The sequence below is a fragment of the Lissotriton helveticus genome, chromosome 1_1 (assembly GCF_964261635.1).
Source record: "Lissotriton helveticus chromosome 1_1, aLisHel1.1, whole genome shotgun sequence".
NCBI lineage: Eukaryota > Metazoa > Chordata > Amphibia > Caudata > Salamandridae > Lissotriton > Lissotriton helveticus.
Window position 1 is genome coordinate 1,190,684,593 of NC_136057.1, and position 24,464 is coordinate 1,190,709,056.

General features: G+C 45.7%; 1 protein-coding gene and 1 long non-coding RNA gene across 4 annotated transcripts in view; one reads left to right on the forward strand and one right to left on the reverse strand.

Annotated features, from left to right (window-relative positions):
- MAGI2 (membrane associated guanylate kinase, WW and PDZ domain containing 2) overlaps positions 1–24,464 on the forward strand; it is a 2,996,284-nt gene that overhangs the window by 2,172,309 nt on the left and 799,511 nt on the right. The gene's annotated exons all lie outside the window — the stretch shown is intronic.
- LOC144822238 (uncharacterized) lies at positions 1,213–17,994 on the reverse strand. The gene is made up of 3 exons (XR_013608588.1): positions 17,814–17,994; positions 4,643–4,700; positions 1,213–4,556 (listed from the first exon to the last, which is right to left on the reverse strand). It is a non-coding gene; the product is annotated as an uncharacterized LOC144822238 (long non-coding RNA).

A 24,464-nucleotide genomic window follows, 5' to 3' on the forward strand; every position in this document is an offset into this window, starting at 1 on the left:
ACCTGCAAGGGTATGTCTGGGGGGTCCATGGGACCCCTTTCCCCCCACTAGAGTGTTGCAATCAGGGGGCACACTGTCAGTGCGCCTCTTGAGAGCTTCTTTGCCTCTGCACCCGTGCCGGTAATACGGCGCAGAGGCAACGGGATTCTACCATACATGGGGCCACGCCCCATGCAAATGAGCGAACACCCTCTTGAGGAATCGCTGGTGCTATATGTGAGCCAGCGATGTCAGTATTACAGAAGGGTACGCACAAGCATCTGTGGCCCCTTCTGTAATACCAAAGTGCCCCGGGCATGCAAAGCGCGTGCAAATGCCCATTGCGCCCTAGGGCACTTCAATAATACAGCCCCAAGTTGGCAAAATTAACAGCACAAAAACTAATTAAAGGGGCTTCAAAATTACAATAGTGTAATCAAAGTCTGTCTAAAACATGATGTCATTAATATTGTTGTTGTTGATGTTATTAGTGTTAATATCATAATAGCAGTCACGTTCATCCTATAAATGTATGTATTCATTTAATTGATAAAACAGCAAACCGAAGTTAACTGAGCGCATGATTAGTAAGAGCGCCTAGAATGCACACTTGAGGAGTGTTCTGTATATAAACAAGTAAAAATGGAACAGAAGAATGGGAGAGGGGTAAAATGCAAGGCGGCCGGTAAAGGAGGGTACTTGGATCATCAGACATCGAGAAAGTTATTGAGGTTGTGGCAAAAGAATAAGAATGATGGCAGAATGCACAGGCTTGTGGGATCAAAAGTTTGTAGTTCTGGCTGCTGAAGCTGGAAGAGACTGTAGCTCACTTGGCTTTGCACTATGGGCTTACTGGACTTAAGGAAGTGTTACTCTTTGGAGCTACTTGATGTGATGAGCAGGCAAGGTAGGGAGATTCTTGAGTGTGCACAATTTTTTAAGTGATGCAGGCTAGTCTGAAGTACAGTCTCTATCGGGAGCCAACTCATTCGATAATTCATCCTTGAGTACCAAAACAAAGATCACAATGGGACATCAAAACTATGAGAATCATGAGTCGCACGGCTGAGCGTGGTCAACGGTCAAATTTTAATACAAAAATTCATTATTTGTTCTGTTATGTCTGCAGCTCCAAGTTTAATCCGAGTCCAAAGTCCTATCAAATTCACAGTTTTTGTTAATAAGGCACACAGATGACAAATGTAAAGTAAAAAGGAAATGGGAGATGGAAAATAATATGACTAAATTAGCGTATTTGGAGGATGTGACCACCAATTACAGTACTCACTATTAATCTTAAACACAAGAACGGTCTTCAAATCTAAAGATTTAAAAATGTCAGCAAAAGAAAGTGACAGTGAGGATTGATAGCTCGAGAAGCAGATGTGAAAAGATAATCATTGGAGCTGGCACGTTCAGGTTGGCTGAGGCGAGGCACTAGCCAGGCAGAACCTACCACTCCCTTCACTGTATAACCTGCGCTCACCCTTGGGTAGCTTGGCACTGAGTAGTCAGACTTATCAAAGAGGCAATGTGTAAAGCATTGGCACAGCACACTCACACGTTAAATACACTGAGCATCACAGAAGAGACTTCACACACAGTGTATGTAAATAAAGTTTGTATTCAACACACACATTAACTAACACACCATGAATATCATGTAATTCTGGGCATAAATAACATTTGAAAATATCACTAGCAGTACTAGGCCCAACTGTGTTAAAATTACATCAGTAATATGCACACTTGGGAAAGATCTTATTTTAACACCCCAACACCCTTAAGTGGTGTGAAACATTGTCAGAATGAGGCCTACCCTGGTAATTATTATAATTCAGTTGCACACAGTAATAGGGGGCACCCTAGATCACAACAAGATCAGTAATGTGTACACACAGATTGCTAGAACAAAACCGTGGGCGAAGGCTACACGGGGTTACAACAAATCCATGGGCGAAGGCTACACGGGTAAAAACAATGTTAAACTTAGCATTCTTTTGGCAAGTAATCAATGTGTAAAGCAACACTGCTGTGCGGTGTAATGAATAATAGGCAGACACTCCCACATACTCACTCAGCACCGATATGTGGTGCCACAGATATCAGGCAGGTCCATGTGTAACACACTGGTACACACACACAAACAGCACCGTAATGCGCAGCACTGATATCCGGAAGGTCAGCTGATGATGCACATGCAGACCCCGTGGCCCAAGCTCTCCTCCTTCATTCAGCTAAACCCGACTACCCTAAACCCACGGACTGGAGATAAAGAAAACTTTCCCCCTGATACTAGGCCAATCGCGGCCAGAGTCACACTTAATCAGGGTCCCAGGGAAGAAGGTGGGCATAGGTCACAGGGCCAATTAGGCTGCCGTTGAGAAATGGTGGTTTGGCCACTACTCCGGAAGTTCACCTACAGTATGCGGAACAGAAGCGGGCTGAGGGCGATAGTCGTTCAATCAAGGGATTCCAAATTGTGCCTTCCGGCACTGGTCCAGTTCTGTGAAGTATGGGGGGGTCACGCAGTCTCTTGTTCTGCTTCCGATCGCTCTCTGAAGCATTCCTTAGCCCAGTCAACTACTCTTACCTCCCAGGTCCGATCCGTGCAATACTGCCATGCAACACAAAGTCATGGGCCAGGTGAGGAGAGGGCAGTTGGTCCGCTGCAGTGAGGGCACATAAAGTAACAATCAATGAATGGGGGATGAAGCAAGGGAGCCTCTTGGAAGAAGGAGGAACCCCGTCAAACAAGCATCGATCAAAGTAGCACCCAGGCAATCCGGGCACCACACAAATTTGCTCCTCTACACCTCTTCTGGTGCAAGTTGATACTAGTCAAACTAAACTGTTCCAGTCACACACAATGAAGAGATGACAATTCCATACCTTCCTGGAAATGAGGCACAACGTCTGGTGTGTGTTGATAAGGGTCGCACCAGACCATTCTGGTTACACACACAGCTGCAAGTTCAGTCGTGCCACATGAGAGAAAATAAGGTAATCCTATGGGTACCCCCTCACCTCTAAGGGTCACAATCTGTGAATGAGACAACATGCACAATGAGCATGCAGTTGGTGAGTTGCACGAAAGAGATGCCGGACAATCGCTGAAGGGGCCCACATGGTCCACTGCAACAAGTGAATCCACTCACCAACAATAAGATGCTTATGCATGTGGAGGCTCCACGATGCAGGGTCCACACTTTTTAGATGCAGGTAGTACTTTTGGGGCTCTGCACAAGGCAATCCAGTCTCCAAGCACAACACTTTGTTTGATGATCATGCCGCACTACCAGTTGGGATTCCACCAGATGATGTGTACACTTAAAATGGCACCGCTCTCCAGGTGGCACCAGTAGACAGCGTGGGTCCCTCGTGGGAGTTCTTTGATGTCCCTGAGACCTCCACAAAAAAAGAGGGGGCAAGCCAACAAGCCAACAAGCCACTGGAGACCACACTTCAGGGTGCCACACAGCAGCAGGTAGTCAGCCCAGGCCAGCCATTATTCAGGAAGGATGCACAGTCCTTTCAATGGGTGTAATCCTCCTTTGTGCTCAACAGATTCCTTTGGCAGTGTGCACCACACAGTTCCAGGATCTCTGGTCCCATGCCCCCAAAAGTGTATATATGCCCTGCTTAATTATGCTACCAGTAGTTATACTGTAGTGTGCCTTTGAAGTTGTGGGTGGTTCAGAGGGTTCCCTTTGAACCAGAGATGTTTCCCCTAAATTTCAGTCTTGTCTGTCATGAGGCTGTGGAATGCAGATCTTAATCTTTAATGGGCCATGATGTAGCTCCTAGAGGCCAAGTGTCAAAACCTCCCTCTACAGTATATCCAGCCAGGTCCTCAAATGGCAGTGGACTGTCATTCAGTTGCATGCCCCAAGTTTATATCAACCTCTGGGGAATGTAAAGATGTGCTCCACCAGCCTTGAGTCAAACTAAAAGGTGCACAAAGAGTCTAAGAGCAGAGAAATGCCCTCTTTCTAGAAGTATTTGACACAGGGGTGGGGCGTGGATCACACAGCTAGACTGGGCCAATAACATTCATCATGCAAAAAGATTATCTAGCTGGCAATTTTGATGCTGCTTTCCAGCAACCTAAGACCAAACTTCTGAATTAATTTATCTACATAATTTATTATGTCAATTCTGATAAGAATTTTGTAAATTAATCAGGTAATTTATTTTAGAACAGATCAAGATTACACCTCTTGCTTACATCAATACATAACACAAAAATAACACAATGACTTGAACATAAATATCAGAATAATTTCTTCTGACCAAAAAACAAATAACAGAAACAGTTTTGAAAATTAGACCAGTCGACTTTTTAACAGCAACCCTATTCAACAGTTCATTGTCAGGTTTAGACCACATTCAGGGGTTTCTCCAACTGAAGGGAATGCGAGTTCATGCCAACAGGATCGTGTCTTCAATGATGATTTCCCTGTGAGGCTATCTTTATTTGACTAAAGACTCATTTTCCGCTTGGGTAATACATGCCAACACATTTCAAGTCCCATTACAATTTAGGGGACTATCTTCATGACTAGGAGTGGAAATGTCTAAAAGAACAAAACATAAGGAAGATATTTAATATATTGCCCTTCCCTTTCAAATATATCAAATTATGAATAAAGCACACTAGTACCTGCTGAGGTCATCTTTTTTCATAAGTGTAAAAGCGCTCGTGTTGCCGACCGTCGGGTCTGAAAACACAAACGATTTCATTTAACCACTGGTTTGCATATTTTTATGAAGACACAGAGGGGTTGTGTAATGTAAGAAATGTCAGAAGCACATAAACTTACTAAAAATCTGTATTTAGATGATCTGTCTTGGGTTTATGCTGCATGCCTTTATGGACGATTAGGTTAGGAGGAAGACGCTCAATGTTCTCTGTAACAGAACACAAGTGTTTCAGTCTCCACTCAGGGTTACAATGTTGCAAAGATAGCGCTCACTTACTTGAATCACGGAGCGTAAAACAGTTTCAACATTTGCGGCATGTGGCTACATCCCGCGAATGAAGAGTTGAAACAGTTTCACGCAAAATAAGAGGATAACACCCAGAAAGCATAGGGTTATCACACAAAGACTGAAGACTGTGTCTATAACGACCAGGAGGGAGGTGGTCACTCAAATTTAGAATGCTAGAATTCTAGTTATTTATTTGGACTAGTTAATTTGTAGTAGAATCAACTGACATACTGCTACCTCTGTAGAGGTAATTCTTTCGGAGCTTTTTTCTTGGATAGATGAGCAAGATATTGGTGAATTTATAAACAATGGGTCCTTGTTTTAGTGTTCTGGATCTGTACCCTGCATTTCCTTGAAAATTTATAAGGAAAATCAATTTCTAGCTTAAAGATGGTGCATCTAATCCCAAAGCAGAATTCAAATCTATTAACTTTTGTTGTGACACTCTAGACTAATTCATCTCAGCAGCAACCCCCCCCCCCCCAGTGCCTGGATACCCTCACAAGTGATAAGCAGTGCTTAACAAATTCTGATTGATTGACAAACGTAAGGTACTTTTAAGCGTTTCGATAAAATGTTAATGTTGATCAAATGGAAAGAAATACAGGATCTCATCACTAACAACAATGCAAAATTTATAAATCATGTAAAGTTCCACCAATATAGTAAAAAATGCATTATCTCTTGTAGTGTATTGCGATATTTTAGAACTTAACCCTTTTGGCTCCTAATGGATTCCGTAGAGCTGTGACGTAGGTGTCAGAGCACAATGCCATGGAAGGGTGTTTTAGAACATTTTGTTTGGAGTTACACGCACAGTAGAATAAAGCCGTGTAATACTTAGCTCCATGTGTGATGTGGTTTTTGGTGGGTACCCCGGCTGTGAAGACACTACAAATGGCGACGAGATAGGGGTTAATAATAACCTAAAATGAACGTGCTCTCACAGAGAGTTTGCCGTGTTCCAGGCAAACTGCGTGTGCAAGTCCAGTCGCTATATCGCACATGAAGACAAAGGAAGCATTGCAAATAATTTACATATTGATGGTCAAGAACCTGATGGTCAAGCCATACATAAAGGTATTGCGCTGCCACGCAAGATAAAGTTGTACATTATACAGCACTATACTGCGAAAGGTGAGTAGATACTTATACAAGTGCGAGCTGACAGACTGAAAGAAGTATGTTGTCATTGCATTTACCAGACACTTGATAAGCTGAGTTTTATGACCTCGGTACCGGGCGAGGGGACCCAAGAAGAAGAACGGGGTTTGTTCTTACTGATCTATCCTGTACCTAAAGTGGCCCACCACCACAGCTGCCAGGTGACAGCTCAGAACAACTCCAGAAGTCTCCAGCAGTTGTAGGTCTCTGATGGAGACAGTGGAGAAAGTCATTGTCTCCCCGATTGTCCATGACAACTCTAAGGCTGGTCCATCTCAAAGCCTCAGCAATAGGACAAATGACGCAGGCTCAAATGGACAGATTACAGTAGCAGAAAAAGCTCCACCCTCAAGGTCAGCCACTCCCATATTTACTTATCATGTTGCTGCCTTCCTGAAACCACCACCACCACCACCTTTCAATACTGACGCTACCTTGGCTACCTTGGCTAATAACTAACTGTCTCCACTCCATCCTTGGATTGTATAGTTTAACGTCAAACATTCTACATAAAATGTCCTTTATGTAGCCAGTGTTACAAATAATTACTAAAGCCCTAAGCCTAGCTTCCCAGTTCCATTGTCTTGTTATGTGCCATGTGCCATGTTCTGCCAGCAAGGTGATGTTATTGGGCAGATAAAGGGAAGTAGACAGAGTACAAAAACAGGCAAAATCTTTACAAGACTTTGGTAAGCACAGATGCTTCTTAAAATATATTCGTCTAAGTCATTTAAACAATAAATATGAAATTGTTACTATTCAAAGGAAATTGTGCAAATGTACTCTTCTGGCTCATAATGGACTGCATTGAGTTTTACACAGTGCATTCATAGATCATAAAACCCTTTATTGTTCCATCTGGATCTGTATAACTCTGATTTATAGTTTTTACTATCATGATTTAGCACACAGTATGCCTCAGTGGCTAAAATTGCCTCAGCTCTTGCACCACACTTGGAATATACTTGCAGCATTCCTTTCCTTACAAAGGCTGCTGGAAGTGCATGCTTACACAGGTACAATGCTGTTTTGTTGTGTTCATAAACTATATATACATTAAATTCAGATTAGACAAAAGAAAATAATGCTGACGAGAAGTGGTCAGGTATTACAGATATTTGATGGGACCCGTTTCAGAAAGATTAATGGTGTTGGAAGAATGTGCATCTGTTTTATCTGCGTGTGATGTATCCGTTAACATTTTCTGAATAGCACAATACTGTATACCTTTGTAAATGACTGTGTATACCGTGTGTAAAGCATTTCTGTCTTATTACCCTCATTTTTTATTTGATTTTAAACCATTTAAAAAAAATACCTTCAAATTAATCTGTATAGTGTTGATAAAGATCAATTTACAATGGTCAGGCGATTTCAGTAGTTGTTTCCTAAGTTGAATTTGCCCGGCGTAAAACGCCTCTAATACCATACGAAATTACTCAATAAAGAGGCAGGCGCTGGAGACTGGAAGACAGGAAACAAGTTTTATTCCGACGGAGTGGAACACATCAGATCGGACAACAAGGTATCGTCTCGAGGTGCTCTCTCAACTTCTCTGAGAGCTGGTCTTTTATACACTGGTTTTAGACATGTGAACGTCCTTTATTACAACAGGGACGTTGTAGAGCATGAGAATGACATCAGAACGATATCCCTGTCACCCCCCCAGTTCCGGCCCATTCCAACACATGACAACAGTAGAGACCCTTTCCCCTCATATGATTGGGAGGGGCTATCACGCAGCTGAGTGTTCTGCCGATCTCTCTGGAATGTGTGCGCCTGATCGAATCTCTGGGGGTGGAGGGTCGTGATCAATAGTGGCCTCTTTCAGGAGAGGCGAGTGCATACAGTAGGGGGCAATAAACTGTAACCTCGGGCTAAAGGATGACCAGCGGTCAGTGCTGACGTTAGGCTCAGAGGAAGGGTCATCAAAGGAGGGGTATTCATGGACGGAAAGGAGGTGTTGGTCAGGCGCGGGGTGCGATTCTCTGGGACAGAATCATGCGGGAGGGGAGGGCTCCTGACTTGTGCATGAGAGAGCGGGGGCAGTCAGGGTGCATGGGGGATGCTCGCAGGGTCAGGGAAGTGTGCTGATGAGCGATCGTGAACAGGGAGACCATGGTACCTAAAATGGCTGTCGTGTATGCTCGTACGTGAGTCTGCAAGATGGCGTAGATAATGTTCAGTATATGAACTAAATTTCCACAGTCCTCCCTTTAACATGTCTCGCCAGCTTGTCAGTTCGGATCAATCCCCATGAGACCACGCACCTCTATTTCGTATAGGGGACTCATGTGCTCTGGTTTAAGGTTCAAAGTCTTAGAGCACATACAGTTGGAAATAAGTGCACATAAAGGTGGTAAACATTGAATACCTAAACAACATCCACATAGTATCGTGATCGGTATCAATAAAAACGTGAACAGTCTCCATCCCCAGTTCTTTAAAGTGTCCCAGAACCAGCCTCCAAGCGACCATCCTTCCTGTTCCTGGTGAACCTCCGAGGACAGTCTGTGGAGGTGTTCGATTGCTTTATAGACTGAAGGTGAGTTATCTGGCACGTAGGTGCAACAGCTGGAGCCGATGACACGGCATGCACCTCCACGGTTGGCCAGAATCACATCTAAAACAAGACGGTTTTGAAGAGCCACCAGGCGGACTGCCTGAAGCTCAGCCGTGTTGTTGGCGAGGACGCCAGCGGTGATGTTGATGGTTGTTGCTAATGCCTGAGTTAGATGTCGGATTGCGCGGCTATTGGCCATTGGTCCCCACAGAGGAACTAGTCCCTTTGCTGCATCCAGGAACTGTGCTCCGGTGGAGTCGGCTTGTTCAACATCTCCAGCGCGCTTTTGCCGGTGGTGGTTGGCTGGGGCCACATACGTGGGAGGAAGAATGAAGGCGATGTAGCACGTACCCTTCCAGCCTTTTGGGAGCCACGTGTAAGCTTTGGTGCCACAAACAAAGTACATATTCGGGGAAGCAACAAAGGAAGGGGGGTCAGCTGAGGCCAATGGTTTGGTGATGCGGCAAGAACTGTGACCCACCAGCTGTGTTCCTTGCCCTTCGAGGCATACGAGTCCTGTGACATTGATGACGGACAGGGCCGTAGTCAGGGTGGCAGCCGTTTGTTTCCGCAGGTGAGAGAAGGTGGATCCGGCTGGATTGTGGAGCACTTGCATTTCGACCCTTTCTTTGGCAGGGATGTTCGTAAGGAAGGTTGAACCTGAAATTGCAGGACAAAAGGGCTTTCCTGTATTGTTCAACAAAAACCCATAGTAGAAGTGCGACACTGTCTGACCAGAAGCAGCATTGTCCTTGTGGCTTTCTTGCATGAGGATCAACCAGGCGAGGCAAGAGCCGTGAACTGAGAAAGGTGAAGGAATAAAGGGGATGGAGTGTCCGGTAGCATGTGGGAGCAACCCACAGATCCAACAGTTTGTGGCATTTGTAGCAAGGTTGTGCTGGTGCAACAGTTGTACAAAGGAATTGTTCCAGAATTCCCTACGCCTTTCTCGAAGCTGAGGTGAAAGGGTGATCAGGTGGTGCTCTTTCACGGTGGTCGGCTGGACAGTGGTCGGCAACATTTGGTGAGCGGGCGTGCTTTCCTCGAGGATCCAGAAGGAAGTCATGAGGAGGAGGCAGAACAGGGAGATAACGAAGAAAGCAGTTGTCTTAGAGCTGTGCAATTTGTCAGTTTTTGGATTCTTATAGTGGGTATTTCCTGTTGCTTTCGATGTCTTCTTATCTGGCGCTTCCATCATCTTCTTATCTGGCGCTTCCATCATCTTCATCTTCAAGGTGCTCTGTAGTGGGCAGAACCCCAGACTTAGTTTAGCTTCTCTCCAGGTAGCCCTTGATTGCTTTGGGTCACCGTTCTGAGACTTTTAACTTAGTCAGTGGTCTACTTGGCCGAAGCTCCCTCCTTTCGACGTAGGAAATACCCTTCTCGAGATGGCACAGTGGGATCAGAGTGTTTTGAAAGTTCAAGTGCCTCGGTATCAGGATAACAGTTCAGTGATGGTCGGTCTTTGTTCAGGAGCTCTTCTTGGGTGTTGACGTTGTCTGTCGTGGCCAGGGTTGAGGAGACCTTTTTGCAGTGATGGGCGTGCAGCCAGTGCTTCTTCCCCTCCACTCGAAGAGCCGTCCGAGTGGTGATCAGTACTTGCCAGGGGCCCGTCCACCGGGGTTCCAGACTCTTCGCTCGTTGGAAATTCCGGATTAAGACGTAGTCACCCGGTTGGATACCGTGACCGGGACCCCTGGAAGTATCGGGGATGGCCTGCTGCACCTGTTGATGAATGACAGACAATGTCTTAGTTAACTTGTACAAATAATCTGACAGCAGGACGTCGGGGACGTCATGAATGGAGGTTGGTTTGGGGGCAGTCCAGAGGTTCATAGGCCGCCCAAACACAACTTCGTAGGGGGTCAAGTGATGCTTAGTGGGGGTGGAGCGCATCGATAGTAATGCCAGTGGAAGGGCATCTGGCCACTTAAGCCCTGTGGTGGCCACTATTTTTGACAGTTTCAGTTTCAGTGTAGTGTTGTGTCGCTCAACCAGGCCAGCGGATTGGGGGTGGAAGACCGCATGGAACCTTTGTTTGACCCCCAACCCCTTCAGGATAAGTTGGATAACTTCAGCTATGAAGTGGGGGCCATTGTCGCTCCATAAAATTCGACAAAGGCCGTAGCGAGGGAAAAACTCCTTCAGTAGTACTTTGGCAGTAGTCATGGCAGTGTTATCACGGGTCGGATAGGCTTCCACCCATTTGCTGAAGGCACATACAATGACTAATACGTACTTCAAGCCTTGGCACCTCTCTAGCTGGATGTAATCCATCTGGAGGACCTCAAAGGGGTGGTCGGGGATCCCAAACCCTCCCCGGGGTACCACAGTTCCTTTCCCGGGGTTGTGTTGTAAGCAGATAAGGCACTGTTGGACTAGGCGTTTGGCTGAGTCGGGGATCTTGCCGTTGTGCCAGACTTTGGAAATGAGTTCGATCATGGGGGCAGAACCTATGTGTGCAGGGGAGTGTGCCATTGTCAGTATGGGGATCAAGTATGCATCAGGCAGCAACCATTTGTTTGTGTCCTTTGTCCGCCAGCAGCCTTCATCGTCCCTTAGACCCACCCGTGCCCACTCAGTCAGTACGTGTGGTGTGCTGGTCGATTGGATATCCCTGATCGTTTCCCTAGCGTCGGTCCATTGTTCTGCCTGTGACCTGGTCACATATATGCGCGTCGTGGCCCTATTCTCAGCTGTGGTTCGGGCAGTGATGTCGGCTAGTGCGTTTCCCTGTCCAACTAAATCTGTCACCTTCTTGTGTGCCTGACATTTGATCACTGCTAATCGTGTGGGGAGAAGGACTGCTTCAATCAGGGCGGAGACTAGATCTCCGTGAAGGATGGGTGTACCATGGGACGTCAGGAATCCCCTTTCCCTCCACAGGATCCCAAAATGATGAACTACTCCGAAGGCGTACTGGCTGTCCGTGTAAATGTTTGCCGTGGTTCCTTCTGCTATGATACATGCTCGTGTGAGGGCAATTAGTTCTGCTGCCTGTGCTGATCGTTGTATGATGCAAGCTGTTTCAACTACTGTTCGAGCAGTCGTTACCGCATAGGCAGCAGAAGTGGTGCCGTCTGGGAGTTTGATGCAAGAGCCATCTACCCATAGTTCTCCGTCAGGGTCTGTGAGAGCAACGTCTCGGAGGTCAATTCTACTCCTAGTCTGTTCGTCTGTGAGAGTCACGCAGTCGTGTATAGGGGGCACATCGGGGTCATTTTCGGGCAAGGGTAGCAGTGTAGCAGGGTTCAATGTCGTGCATCTCTTCAGAGTGATGTGGGGCGCAAGCAAAGTCAATTCGTATCCTGTCAGTCGTGCACTAGTCAGATGTTGAGTCTTTGTCTGGTTCAAAAGTGTGTCAACTGCATGGGGTACTAGTACTGTGAGAGGGTTCGAAAGTACAATTCCCTCACTCTGTCGGATAGAGACAGCAGCAGCGGCTACTGCTCGAAGACAGGCTGGTAGAGCTCTGGCGACTGGATCAAGAGTGGCAGAGAAGTAGGCACAAGGGCGCTGTTTGGCGCCGATGGACTGGGTCAGAACGGACAATGCGCATCCCTCCCTTTCGTGAGTGTAGAGGGAGAAGGGCTTGGAGTAATCTGGTGTTCCTAGAACGGGTACCGAGCAAAGGGCATCTCGCAACTCCTTAAAGGATGCTTGGCATTCGGGGGTCCACGGGAGTGGGAACGGAACATCTTTGGCCGACAGGGAAAGTAGGGGTTTTATAATGAGACTGAAATTTGGTAGCCATTGTCGGCAGAAAGAAGTAAGGCCTACTAAGGAACGGACTTGCTTCTGTGTTTTTGGAATAGGGGTGTCTAGGATGGTTTGGATTCGGTCGGGTGTAACTTTTCTCCCTTCTTTGGACAGGAGATGACCTAGGTATGTTACTTGGGACTGACAGAACTGCAGTTTCTTTTTGGAGACTTTGTGGCCATTCTCCGCAAGAAAGTGCAAGAGTTGGATAGTGGCTGTGATTGCAAGTGGAGTGGTGTCTGCCGCCAAAAGGATATCGTCGACATATTGGATCAACACTACTCCATCTGGTAGCTGGACAGCGTCCAGCTGCCTTTTCAGGGCTTGGCTGTAAATGCTGGGACTTTCAGTATAGCCCTGGGGAGCTCTACAAAATCGGTATGAACAGTTTTTTAAAGTGAAGCCGAAGAGATAACGGCTGTCTGGATGGATGGGGATAGAGAAAAATGCATTTTTAAGATCAATAACGGTGAAGGTGGTGGCAGTGGACGGGATGAGAGTCAGAATGGCGGCGATGTCTGAGACTACAGGGTACTGTGGCACCACCACTTTGTTGACTTCTCGTAGATCGATGAAGAAGCGATACGCTTTCTCATCCCCCTCACCTTGCTTCTTAACAATGGGTAGGATAGGACTATTGCAGACATTACTAACCACTTCCTCTACCACTCCTGCATCTACCAAGGACTGAATAATCGCCACCAATGCCTTCTCGCCTTCGGGCGATATCCGGTACTGTGGGAGTTTCGGGAGTATTGCATCTGGTCGAACAGTTATGTGTACAGGATCGATCATCATTCGTCCCACATCTGAGTCGTTTCTGGCCCATAGGTGCGGGGGTAGCGAATCGAGCAAGGATAGGTCAGCATCTGTCAAAATGTACATGTGTCGTGCGGGGTAGGGTACGGACATGTTCGGGTTGTCGTACAGGATGACTCGGACTCCTTCCGGGGAACACCTAATAGTAGCTCGGAAATGTTTCAGTAAATCAATACCCATAATAGCATCAGGGGAGTTGGAGGAGAGTAGAAACGTTGTGTCAGTGGGATTGTTTCCTAGGTCAAAGGAGATAGGTACAGACAGGGGGTTAGTGGAGGGCGTCCCATCGAAACCTATCGAGGTAATGTGTGAGCCAGACAAGGGTGCCCTTGGAATCAGTCGTTTTGATAATACACTACGTGTCGCTCCGGTGTCTACCAAAAATGGAGTCTTTGTACCCAGGACCTTAGCGGTGACATAAGGACCTTGCTGGTCTACACAGAGCTCGACTGGATCCCTCCCTTGCCCCTGGCAGTCCTATGCAGAGTCGTGATCATTGTAGCCATCGGACTGTTGGCACTGATTCTGTCGGGGGCGGTCAAATGTGTTTGGTCTACCAGATCGGTCATTGGTGGTGTCGTGGGTCTGTCCTTGTCCCTGTCCTCCAGTTTTGGGGCCATTTGCCATGTCCCTCGTCTCTTTATTTCTAATCAGTTCCCGAAGGGCTGGGCACTGAGACTTCCAATGTCCAAATTCTTTACAAAATGCACATTGATTCTCATCAAGGTCGGTTCGTGGAGCGCCAGGGGCGGGGTTGCGGTCTCTAGGGGTCGAATTCCTTGGGGCATTCGACTGGTAGTTCCCCCTATACCGTTCCCTCCCTGTGGTCACTCCCTGTAGTTGTGCAATCATTACTCGTTCCTTTAGGTCCTTTTTCTTTTTCTCAGTTGCCCTTTCGTTCTCATTCTTTTGGTGTTCGTAATACTGAGCCATCTGAAGGATAGCTGCAGGTTTGGAGGCTCCCCAACTACTTTCGCTAGTCTGTAACTTTTGGGAGACCTCTTGCAATAGCCCCTTTACGTAGTTCTGCACGAATAGGTGTTGTCCGGTTGCGGTGGTCATGTCTTGGCCACTGTAGTCGGAGAACACTGTTTCAAATCGTGAGAAGTATTCTGATACGTCCTCCTGAGGTTTCTGGCGGCAGGCCGTGACTATCGACCAGTCTACCTTCTTTTCTGGGATCAACGTTTTTAGCTTCTGCACTATTTTGTCGGGGAGTTCCAATATGTCTTTTAAAGGTTTCTTTCCGGGCTCTCGCTGCCTATCTAGTTCATCGAGTTTTGTCCAGGTGTGTCCGAACAGCTCCGTGTGGTCAGTTCTCCGGATTTGCTTCCACACATCAGCCGGCAGACACAACCCGAAAAATAAATCCATGTCCGCTAAAGTCATTATAGTTGAGCCCAAAGCTGTGCCTAATTCGGTATAGAATGCTCTAGGTTTTTTTTTCTTAAATCGGGCAGGGTTTGTCTAAAAGTTAAAATATCTTGCCGATCCCATGGTTGGTAAACCCAGTTGTACACAACCCTCCCTTTGGCGTCTGCATGGTTGATATCATCGTTTGTTCCCTGACCTCTCGGGGGAACCCAATAGGGGGCGGCTTCTCTGATAGGCATCATAGTGTTGGCTGCTCCTAGTGAGGGTTCAATCGTCTCAGGGACTGTGAGCTTGACCTCTGGTTTCTGCTCCGCGAGTTGGCGGAAGACCTCAAGCATTTGCATGAAGAGATCCGTCATATCGCTTTCAGCCCCATCTCCGACATCAACCTTTCTATATAGGGCCGTCAATTTAGCAGGACCCTTAGTCTGGTACCTATCCTCATACGCGTTCAGGGTGTGGTAGCTGAACCGTAAAATAAAATGCCGTCTGTGACTACCGGCATGCGAGTTGTGCATATTCATCGTATATTCTTCACTCTCCCTCCGTTCTACCAGGGTTTTTGCTATTTGGTCGATTCCATCCCGCTCATCTTTGCTCAACCTATTTGGTCTGGCTGTTAATTGTTTGCCAGTCTCAAGTTCATCTGGTGTTGTTACCGATGCGGCTGGTGCGAAGACCGTAAGAGTCGGGGCACTAGCGCTAGGGTTACCCTCGACTGCACTCTGGACTGGTGAGTGTTGTGCTAGAGGCTGGCAGGGAGCATAAGGAGGAGGCATGTAGATCATTGGAGGACCGAGCAGTAACTCGTCATTTGCCCGTTGTTTGGAGGGTACCTCCGGGTAGAGCGTAGGAGTGGTCCTGACAGGGCATTGACCTGTCAGTCCTGATTCTTGTGATTGTTTAACTTCCTCTCTTCTTCTTATTTCTTTATCTAGTTCTTTTGCGGCCAGATGGGCTGCTTTTCGTAATTCTTTCACTGTTTTTGCTTCCTCTTTTTTCCTGCGATGCTCTGCTTCTCTGCGCCACATGCCGATACTATCGAGCATAGTGGATGTTACCTTATTTATTTTTACAGCTGCTTCTAGTGTTTTTATTTTATTTTCATCAAAAGAACCTATCAGTGGCCACTGGTTTTTAGGATCCCTTTTTGTATATTTATGCCATAACTTACTATAAGCTATAGCGACTAGTCCTTGCTTAGTAAACATGTCCTTATTAGGGGTGCCCTCCAGTGGAGCTGGATGGTTCATCTCTAATAAGCGGTCCGGGTTGACCCAACTATGAACCAATGGGGAGAAGATAGGCATGACGAATTACCATAGGGGGCAAAAGCCTGCACTACCTATCTTTTCACTATTTGCAAAGGCTGGACAGAATATTCTATTTTACACTATTTGCAAACAGAGAATACCTCCCGAAAGACCCAATTTCCAAACAGTCAATGTTTGGTCAAACAATCAATCAATGAGGAACGTAATAGGTACGACGTGTTAAAGGTTTGCGTTACCTACCCTTCACTTTCTGCAAAGGGAGAGAGAATATTCCTATTCTTCCCCGTTTGCAGGCAGAGAAGATCCCTAAGAGAACCAACTTCGAACAATTCAATGCTCGATTCAATCAATCAATCAATGGGGAGAAAAAAAGAATAAGCACGACGTGTTAAAGTTTTGCGTTGCCTACTCTCCCCTATCTGCAAAGACTAAACAGAGTATGGCGATTCTGTGTTTGTTTGCAAATAGAGAATTTCTCAGAGACAAATAAGTAATACTAGTATTATCAAACAATCAATCAATCAATTTCGCAATTTTTTGTCGTGTGTCACGACCTTACCCGGACCGCATGGACAGTTTCTTGTCTTCCACTTCCAGCGCCCGATCGTCCTCTACTCTCTGTTGCTATCGCGGCACTCCTGGTGGTTCCCAGTCAGGACCGTAGATCACTCGGGAGAGGTCTGCTCGGAATCAGTGAAGTTCAGATGATCGGCTGTCAGACGAGGGTCTATCGGACAGGAGCTCTTCCGATCGTTGCAGTCGTTCACTCTGTCGTCGGTACCTCTCCCACTGGATCCACGTGTCGCTGATGGGCCCCGCATTTGGGACGCCAATTGATAAAGATCAATTTACAATGGTCAGGCGATTTCAGTAGTTGTTTCCTAAGTTGAATTTGCCCGGCGTAAAACGCCTCTAATACCATACGAAATTACTCAATAAAGAGGCAGGCGCTGGAGACTGGAAGACAGGAAACAAGTTTTATTCCGACGGAGTGGAACACATCAGATCGGACAACAAGGTATCGTCTCGAGGTGCTCTCTCAACTTCTCTGAGAGCTGGTCTTTTATACACTGGTTTTAGACATGTGAACGTCCTTTATTACAACAGGGACATTGTAGAGCATGAGAATGACATCAGAACAATATCCCTGTCACCCCCCCAGTTCCGGCCCATTCCAACACATGACAACAGTAGAGACTCTTTCCCCTCATATGATTGGGAGGGGCTATCACGCAGCTGAGTGTTCTGCCGATCTCTCTGGAATGTGTGCGCCTGATCGAATCTCTGGGGGTGGAGGGTCGTGATCAATAGTGGCCTCTTTCAGGAGAGGCGAGTGCATACAGTAGGGGGCAATAAACTGTAACCTCGGGCTAAAGGATGACCAGCGGTCAGTGCTGACGTTAGGCTCAGAGGAAGGGTCATCAAAGGAGGGGTATTCATGGACGGAAAGGAGGTGTTGGTCAGGCGCGGGGTGCGATTCTCTGGGACAGAATCATGCGGGAGGGGAGGGCTCCTGACTTGTGCATGAGAGAGCGGGGGCAGTCAGGGTGCATGGGGGATGCTCGCAGGGTCAGGGAAGTGTGCTGATGAGCGATCGTGAACAGGGAGACCATGGTACCTAAAATGGCTGTCGTGTATGCTCGTACGTGAGTCTGCAAGATGGCGTAGATAATGTTCAGTATACGAACTAAATTTCCACAGTGTTACATAGATGAACATGTAATGTGCAGTATGAAAAATACAAAGTATAAAGGCTTTGGTCCAGATGACAAACATAATCGTGTAGAACGTAACATGTGGAAGCAATTGTTGAACGTGCTGAGTGAAACACCTCAGATCCACCCAATTGTTTTGAATGGTGAACCAGTTATAAAAAATCTTCTTCCAACCTGATTATCAATTCCTTTTGTTGATCAGCCATTCGTTATAATTCGAGTTTGCATGAATAATAAACCAGCCATGAAGGGACTCAAAAATTGAAAGTGAAGGGAGTTCTCTGCCAGAGATTAGGTTCTCCCAAATGCATTCCATCAATGTGATCCATGGGTTTGTTCTTATCACTTGACATTGGGCTCTAAAAAGAAATGGGGAAAAAATCACAGCATGTGTTCAAAACTGAGCATAACTCACGTCTGGTATAGAAAGAGAAATAATCAAGGAACATGTACTTAAGTAATGCAAACGATGGAATCTATAATCTATAATGAGGCATTCTCAGGTTAGTTCCAAATGGGATGTGCTGCATATGGTAGCACAGCATGTGCCAATGACACAGATATTTATTTTAGCCGTTTCTATATAAATAATTGCAATATTTAGAAAATTGGCATCATTAAATAAACTGAAAATCCTTATGATGTCAGCTGGAAGCTATAAAAATGATTCGATACATTCTGGGAGAATTTGACAAAATACTTCCTGAACTGTATATATTTATGAAAACATGCCAACCTATAAACCACATTTGTTTAATAGTTCTCATAGATCCAGTTATTCCCATTAAGCCCGAAGCACCTATTTACGTCCATTCTGAGAAGCCCTTCTTCTGGGGGTATAGAATGATGCCTGAAGATTTGGGTGTTACTAGAAAAGGAACATTCACACTATTATTGGTATTTTCTTTTTCTATACTAACGTATTGTTGGACTTGGCCCTTTTTGCAGTCATCCCTGAACTTTTTACCTTCCTCCTAGCCTTTGTTTGACATGGTGTTTGTGGTTCTAGGACTCTGGGCACTTTAGCACTGCTGTCCAGTGTAAAGTGTGTGTTCTCTCTGTGGTAAACATGGTAAGATTGGTCTACACCTGTATGGCATATTTAATTTACCTGTCGGTCCCTTGTAAAGTGGTATATCAGATACCCAGGGCCAGTAAATTAAATGCTACTGGTGGACTTGCAGTGCTGATTGTGCCACCCACCAAAGTAGCCTTTCAAACCTATCTCAGGCCTCTGCCATTGCAGGGCCTATGCGTGCAGTGTTAGTGCCGCTGTGACGTGACACCTAAAGTGTGTGCCATGTCGGTGACCCCCCTTTTACTGCATGTCAGTCACCCCTAAGGTAGGCCATAGCTAGCCCTATGGGCAGAGTGCATTGTAGGCAAAAGGTAGGACATGTACCTTAAGTGTGTGACATGTCCTGGTAGAAACAAACAGCCATTTTGGTTTCTCACTGCTGTGAGGCTGCCCTCCCTTAGGAATGCATTGGGGATTCCCTGATAAGTGTTTCAGTGGTAATTCCTGATATGAGAGGAGCAGGGTGGTCAAGTTTGGAATAGGAATAATAAATGCTGTGCAATGGTGGGCGCAGATTTATTATCACTATTTTAGAAATGCCACTTTTAAAAGTTGGCATTGCCGTGTGCTACGTGTCTGCCTGCCTGATGTGGATTGCATGTCTGGCTTCGGAGTGACTGGGGCTGGTGAGGTGTGTGTGGCTCCAGGGATTTTGGAGTAGTGGGAGGAGTAGTCGCCTGACCCTGAATTGGTCTGTGTCTGCATAGGCGAATGCTGCCTCCGCCCCCCTGTGGTGTGTCTGATCACCAAGCCCCCACCTGACAAAGAGGAAGAAGAGCCCTGTAAACAGAGTGCTCCACAACCCCCCAGAACCAGTTCAGGCTGGTTTCCCCAAGCCCTGTGCCAAGGACAGACAAAGGAAAAGGTTGTATAAATATTGGGGCTGTGACCCCAGGTAGTGTTGTGCTTTTTGTGCTTCCTGGTGACTTGTTGCTGCTGGGCCCAAGGAGGAATCGCCATGAGGGACTGCCTCCCTGCTGGAGGGCCTTGTGAGCTGGCCTGCCTGGGCCCAGCTGTGCCCCTTTCCAAGTCCTGGACTCTAGCACCTCAAGAGCGCTAGATCTTTATTGCTGGATCGCAAGGGAAGGGGACTCCAGCCTTTGCAAGGAGAAGAGGGCGTTTGTGCCGTGAAGCGCCTGGCTGCAACGTCTACGCCGAGGGAATCCCGGCTTGGGGAGTCCCTTACACTGTGTAGGAGTTGGGCGTGAGCCCACCCCGCATCCTTGTGCCCGGCTGAGGGGAAGCCGCTGCACGAGAAGCGACCCAGAAAGGAACCCAGGCTGCTCTGCCTGGATGGGGGCGTGGCCTGAGTGCCCCCGAACTGAAAAGAGAATTCAGGTGTGTGCCTACTCCGCGCAGGAAGGTGCTCAGGGGAGAAAAGCGGGAGCCCACACCGCATTGCAGTGCCACTTTGGGGAGGAAGCCCACCCCACATGTTGGTGAGGCGGGAGTCTATCCCGAATTGTGGTGCTGACCGCCGTGCGCACCGTAGGCCGGAAATCAGGCTCCCGTGCCCGACCATGGGCTGGGCCTGTGGCAGCTACAGAGCCTTGCGGGCTCCATTTCTACCTCCCTCTGTCTCCACGGGGAAAACTGGTGGTGACAGCCTGATCGGGGGAGCTGGCGAAAAGAAACAGAGGAAACGTGTCCCACTCCGCGCTGGTAGGCACCAAGGAGACCAGCAAGGCCTGGAAGGTGGTGCGGCTGCCAGAAGAGACCAGAAGAGTCCACAAGTGCCCCAGTGAGTGGGGGGCCACAGGGCACTGTTGGTCCCTGCTGCTACAGCCGTTGTTTCCCTTGGAAAGAGCCCATGTTAGTGGGGCTCCACTTTTAGAAATTCTCCGGCACCAGGAGGAGCATGGTGATCGGGGTTCCTCGGTCCTGGTTGATACTGGTGCCTGACCATCACAGCTGCACTGCGGATTGTGGGCAGCTGCCCCGAAGGGGGGCACGTGTTCCCATAGTCCCGGTGGGGACTGCAGAGGCACTGCGGTGCCAGGCCTAATTTGCCAGGCTGCACCACGAGAGAGACGGCAGCTGCAGGTGGCATTGTATTTTGATGAGAAAGAAGGGGTGAGATGCACCCCACGCCCAAGCGCACTGCGCACCTTGGCTTTGCTACGTTTGCAGCCGTAGGGCTACTTGAAAGGCCCACAGTTTACGTCCAGACATTCTGAACAGCGGGTATTTTGAGCCCCAGAGAAAGGCCAGTTAGCTTTGGGTTCTGGTTGGTACCTGAGTGTACTAGGAGGGCGCAAGGCCCTAAAGGATTGCAGAGTGTGTTTATGCTTAATGTTATTGCCTAATGTGGTGATGCCTAAAGCAAATGTTATGCTTGGGATGTTTATGAAGAATGTGTTTTATCCCTAACTTTGATGTAGACATAATGTGGTTATGTCGCCCATGCTAATGCTGAGTACAGTTTTCTGCCAGTAGTTACTGGTTGTTTTTTTACATCTGCTACTTGTGCTTTGTGATGGTTCTGACAGTGGCCCAATTGGCCCTGCCCTGTATATAATCCCCTGTGAATATTGCCCAGTGCCAGTTGGCACAGTGTATATTGTGTGATTATGATTCTAATGTGTTTTATATAATACAAAGGCAATTTTTTATATAACCTTGTGTGGAGTTTCTTTTGTTGTGCTTAGTGTGTTGCTGCTGTGTGAGTTTGTTGCTCAAACGCTTTACACATTACCTCTGGGGTAGGCCTGACTGCTCGTGCCAAGCTACCAAGGGGGTGAGCAGGGGTTATCTTCAGCATGTAACTCCCTCGCCCTGACTGGAGTGGTGATTTCTGCCTGACTTAGGCGCAAGCCCTAGCCAACCAGAAATCCCATTTCTTGCACGTATGATAAATGTTGTGTATTTTATCTAGAAATGTAAACATAATAAATAAAAAAGATTTGGGTTAGTGAATATACAAACATGTTGCGATAGGTGAGTAAGTCAATTCAGCTTTTCTGCTGTAATATTGCTACCATGATAATCAAACATGCCATTTCAAACAAACCCTTGACGTGGAATTTCTGTTGATGTGCTAAACATAGGCCCTTAATGCATAAATATGTATTTTCAAACTCAGAAAAGTCCTATCCTCAACCGCCCTCCCACCCTCGTCGAAGTGCCAGGCACAATTTATTATGATGAATTCAATGGCACTTATGAAAGCCATATTCATACCTTCTGAACAATTGCTCACCTATCTCACAAGTGAGCGTCTGGAAGTGACAGATATTGGGTGATCCCAGCATTTTTTCTTGTGTGCTAACTATTGTCATCTAATGTGTCTCTTGATGTAGGGATATGTCACCATTTTAATAGCAGTCATCTTTAATTAAGATGCATAATTCACTGACCATCTGACATATATTGCATTACTTTTTACCTTGACAACTATTCTGCCCTTCCAGGCATTACCAACAATATATCTATTATAGTAGTAATTTTTCTGCATCTGGATGTGTGTAAACATAATTCACTGTTCCTAAACATTCTGTAGATTCTTGGCAAATCTGGTCTGGGTATAACGTAAAATGTAATTCTCCTGAGTTATTAAGCAATATTGAATGCTCTGGAGATATCTACATTCACCGCAATCTGTTACTTTTTTTGACCATTCTAGCTAAAGAATCTCTGCAATTTAAAATCATATGAGGGATATTGTGTAGCAATGGTTTCTTCCCTGCAGTATCTATATGAAGTAATAGAGCATCCACATATATTGGCTTTCATTAGAATGGATTAGTGACCGGGAAAATATGTATTTTATTAAATATAAAACAGAAATCCCCATCACAAAAATGAAAAGCCCTTTATTATGTCTAGTATCATAACCACAAGTGGATTTTGGAAAGCAGCAGAACACATTAAAGCTTATTTATAAAAAATGCATCCTTCTGATAGAAACCTTCCAAAAATCCTAGAAAGATTTTACCGCTGATCCACTCACCAGCCCACAATAAAACACACACACACAAACTCAACAAGTATATGCAAGACAAATTAAATTATTAGAAGTAGAAAAAAGAAAAGTTTTGCCTCTTAAGGTATGTGCTTCTAATTAAAGATAAGTAAAAGTATAAATATTACACTAACCTACCTTCTTGAAATTGTATAGTGTGTAGTCTCCAAGTGCTGGACCAACAAAAGATGGATGAGTTATGGCTTCTAATTTTGGCAGTCATTGTGGAACAATAAACAATAATACGTTACAGATATTATGCTGCAATATGGTGTGGGTATTACAGCATTGGCCACATGGGACACAGTACACTGCAAATAATCTGAGAAGTAAATGAGCAGACTGATCGTTGATGAGTGCTCACAAAAAATACATTATAAACAAACAAATATAACAGGGAGACCTATAAAAGGAGAGCTAAGGGCAACATTCAAAACTTCAGTCACTGTCGCACAATCAATTTGAGGGAGATGTGCACATGTGATTAAGCAACATGCCAGCATTCAAAGGTTAATGTATGTATGTATGTATGAATGTATATATATGTACATATATATATAAACACTACTTCAATACTCCAGAAAATGCTATGCATACTTATTTTAAAAAGTGAAATATTACAGTTGACAAAACAATATATAACCCCCCAAAAGAAGCTGAGGAAGGATTCTCAATTGTAGATCTTTTATCTTTGAGGAGGGGGTGGGGAAATACCAAACACCATTGACTACTACAGAAATCAGTTAGATTACATGTTCAAAAACTCCTGTCCTTGCGTTTTAACACAGTGAAATAACAATCCACAATTAAAGGCCTATTGTCTGTAGCAGATGATTTTCACTATAAATAAAATAACCCTGCTGACTTTGTAATAACTTGTAATCTGACACAAGGCACAGATGGTTGTGACAAGAAAAGGCCAACTTTTTAAAGGTGGCATTTTCAAAATTAGAATCCGACTTCACCATTAAAGAGGATTTGTTTAAATTACAGTTTATTTGATTGTAAACAGTTAATGGCTATCCTCTCTCAATCTAAAGTTAGCACTTATTAAATGTAGTAATGTATCTCAGTGTTAGTCAATGGGGGAGACAGGCCTTTCAACTGTGAAAAATGACCTTTGGAGTTTTCACTGTCAGGACATGTAAAACTAAAGTACACATGTCCTACTTTTGAAATCCAATGCACCCTGCCTATGAGCCTTCAGGGTCTACCATAGGGATGACTTAAACACATTAAAAGGGAAGATTTATGTCTAGGTAAAAGTTTATTTTGCCTGGTCGAAATGGCAGGTTAAAACAGCACTACAGGCTGCAGGGAGAGGCCAGATACATGTTTTTAAAGGCTACTTTAGTGGGTGGCACAATGAGAACTGCTACCTGTTACTAACATTTAAATTACAGGCCCTGGGTTCATGCAGTACCGAATACTAGGGACTTAAAAGTAAAATCAATTGACCAATCAGGTGTAGGCCAATTGTGCCATGTTTCAGTGAGAAAGCACACGCATTGTATCACTGGTTAGCAGGGATAAAGTGCACAGAGTCATAAAACCAATTTTTATTTAAAAAAAGGGTTTAGCAACAGAAGTCATAAAACTTGAGGTGACCCTGCAAAAAGAGCCAGGTCCAATATTAACTAGCCACCATTAAAGGCCTTTTGACTTTGACATGCAGTCCTTCTATAAATAGGTCAGCCTTATTGTCTTTGTTGTACATTTTCAAAATAAACTTATCAGAGCCATGTCATCTGCCTTAACTATTCCTAATGAACCAATCAAGCCAACA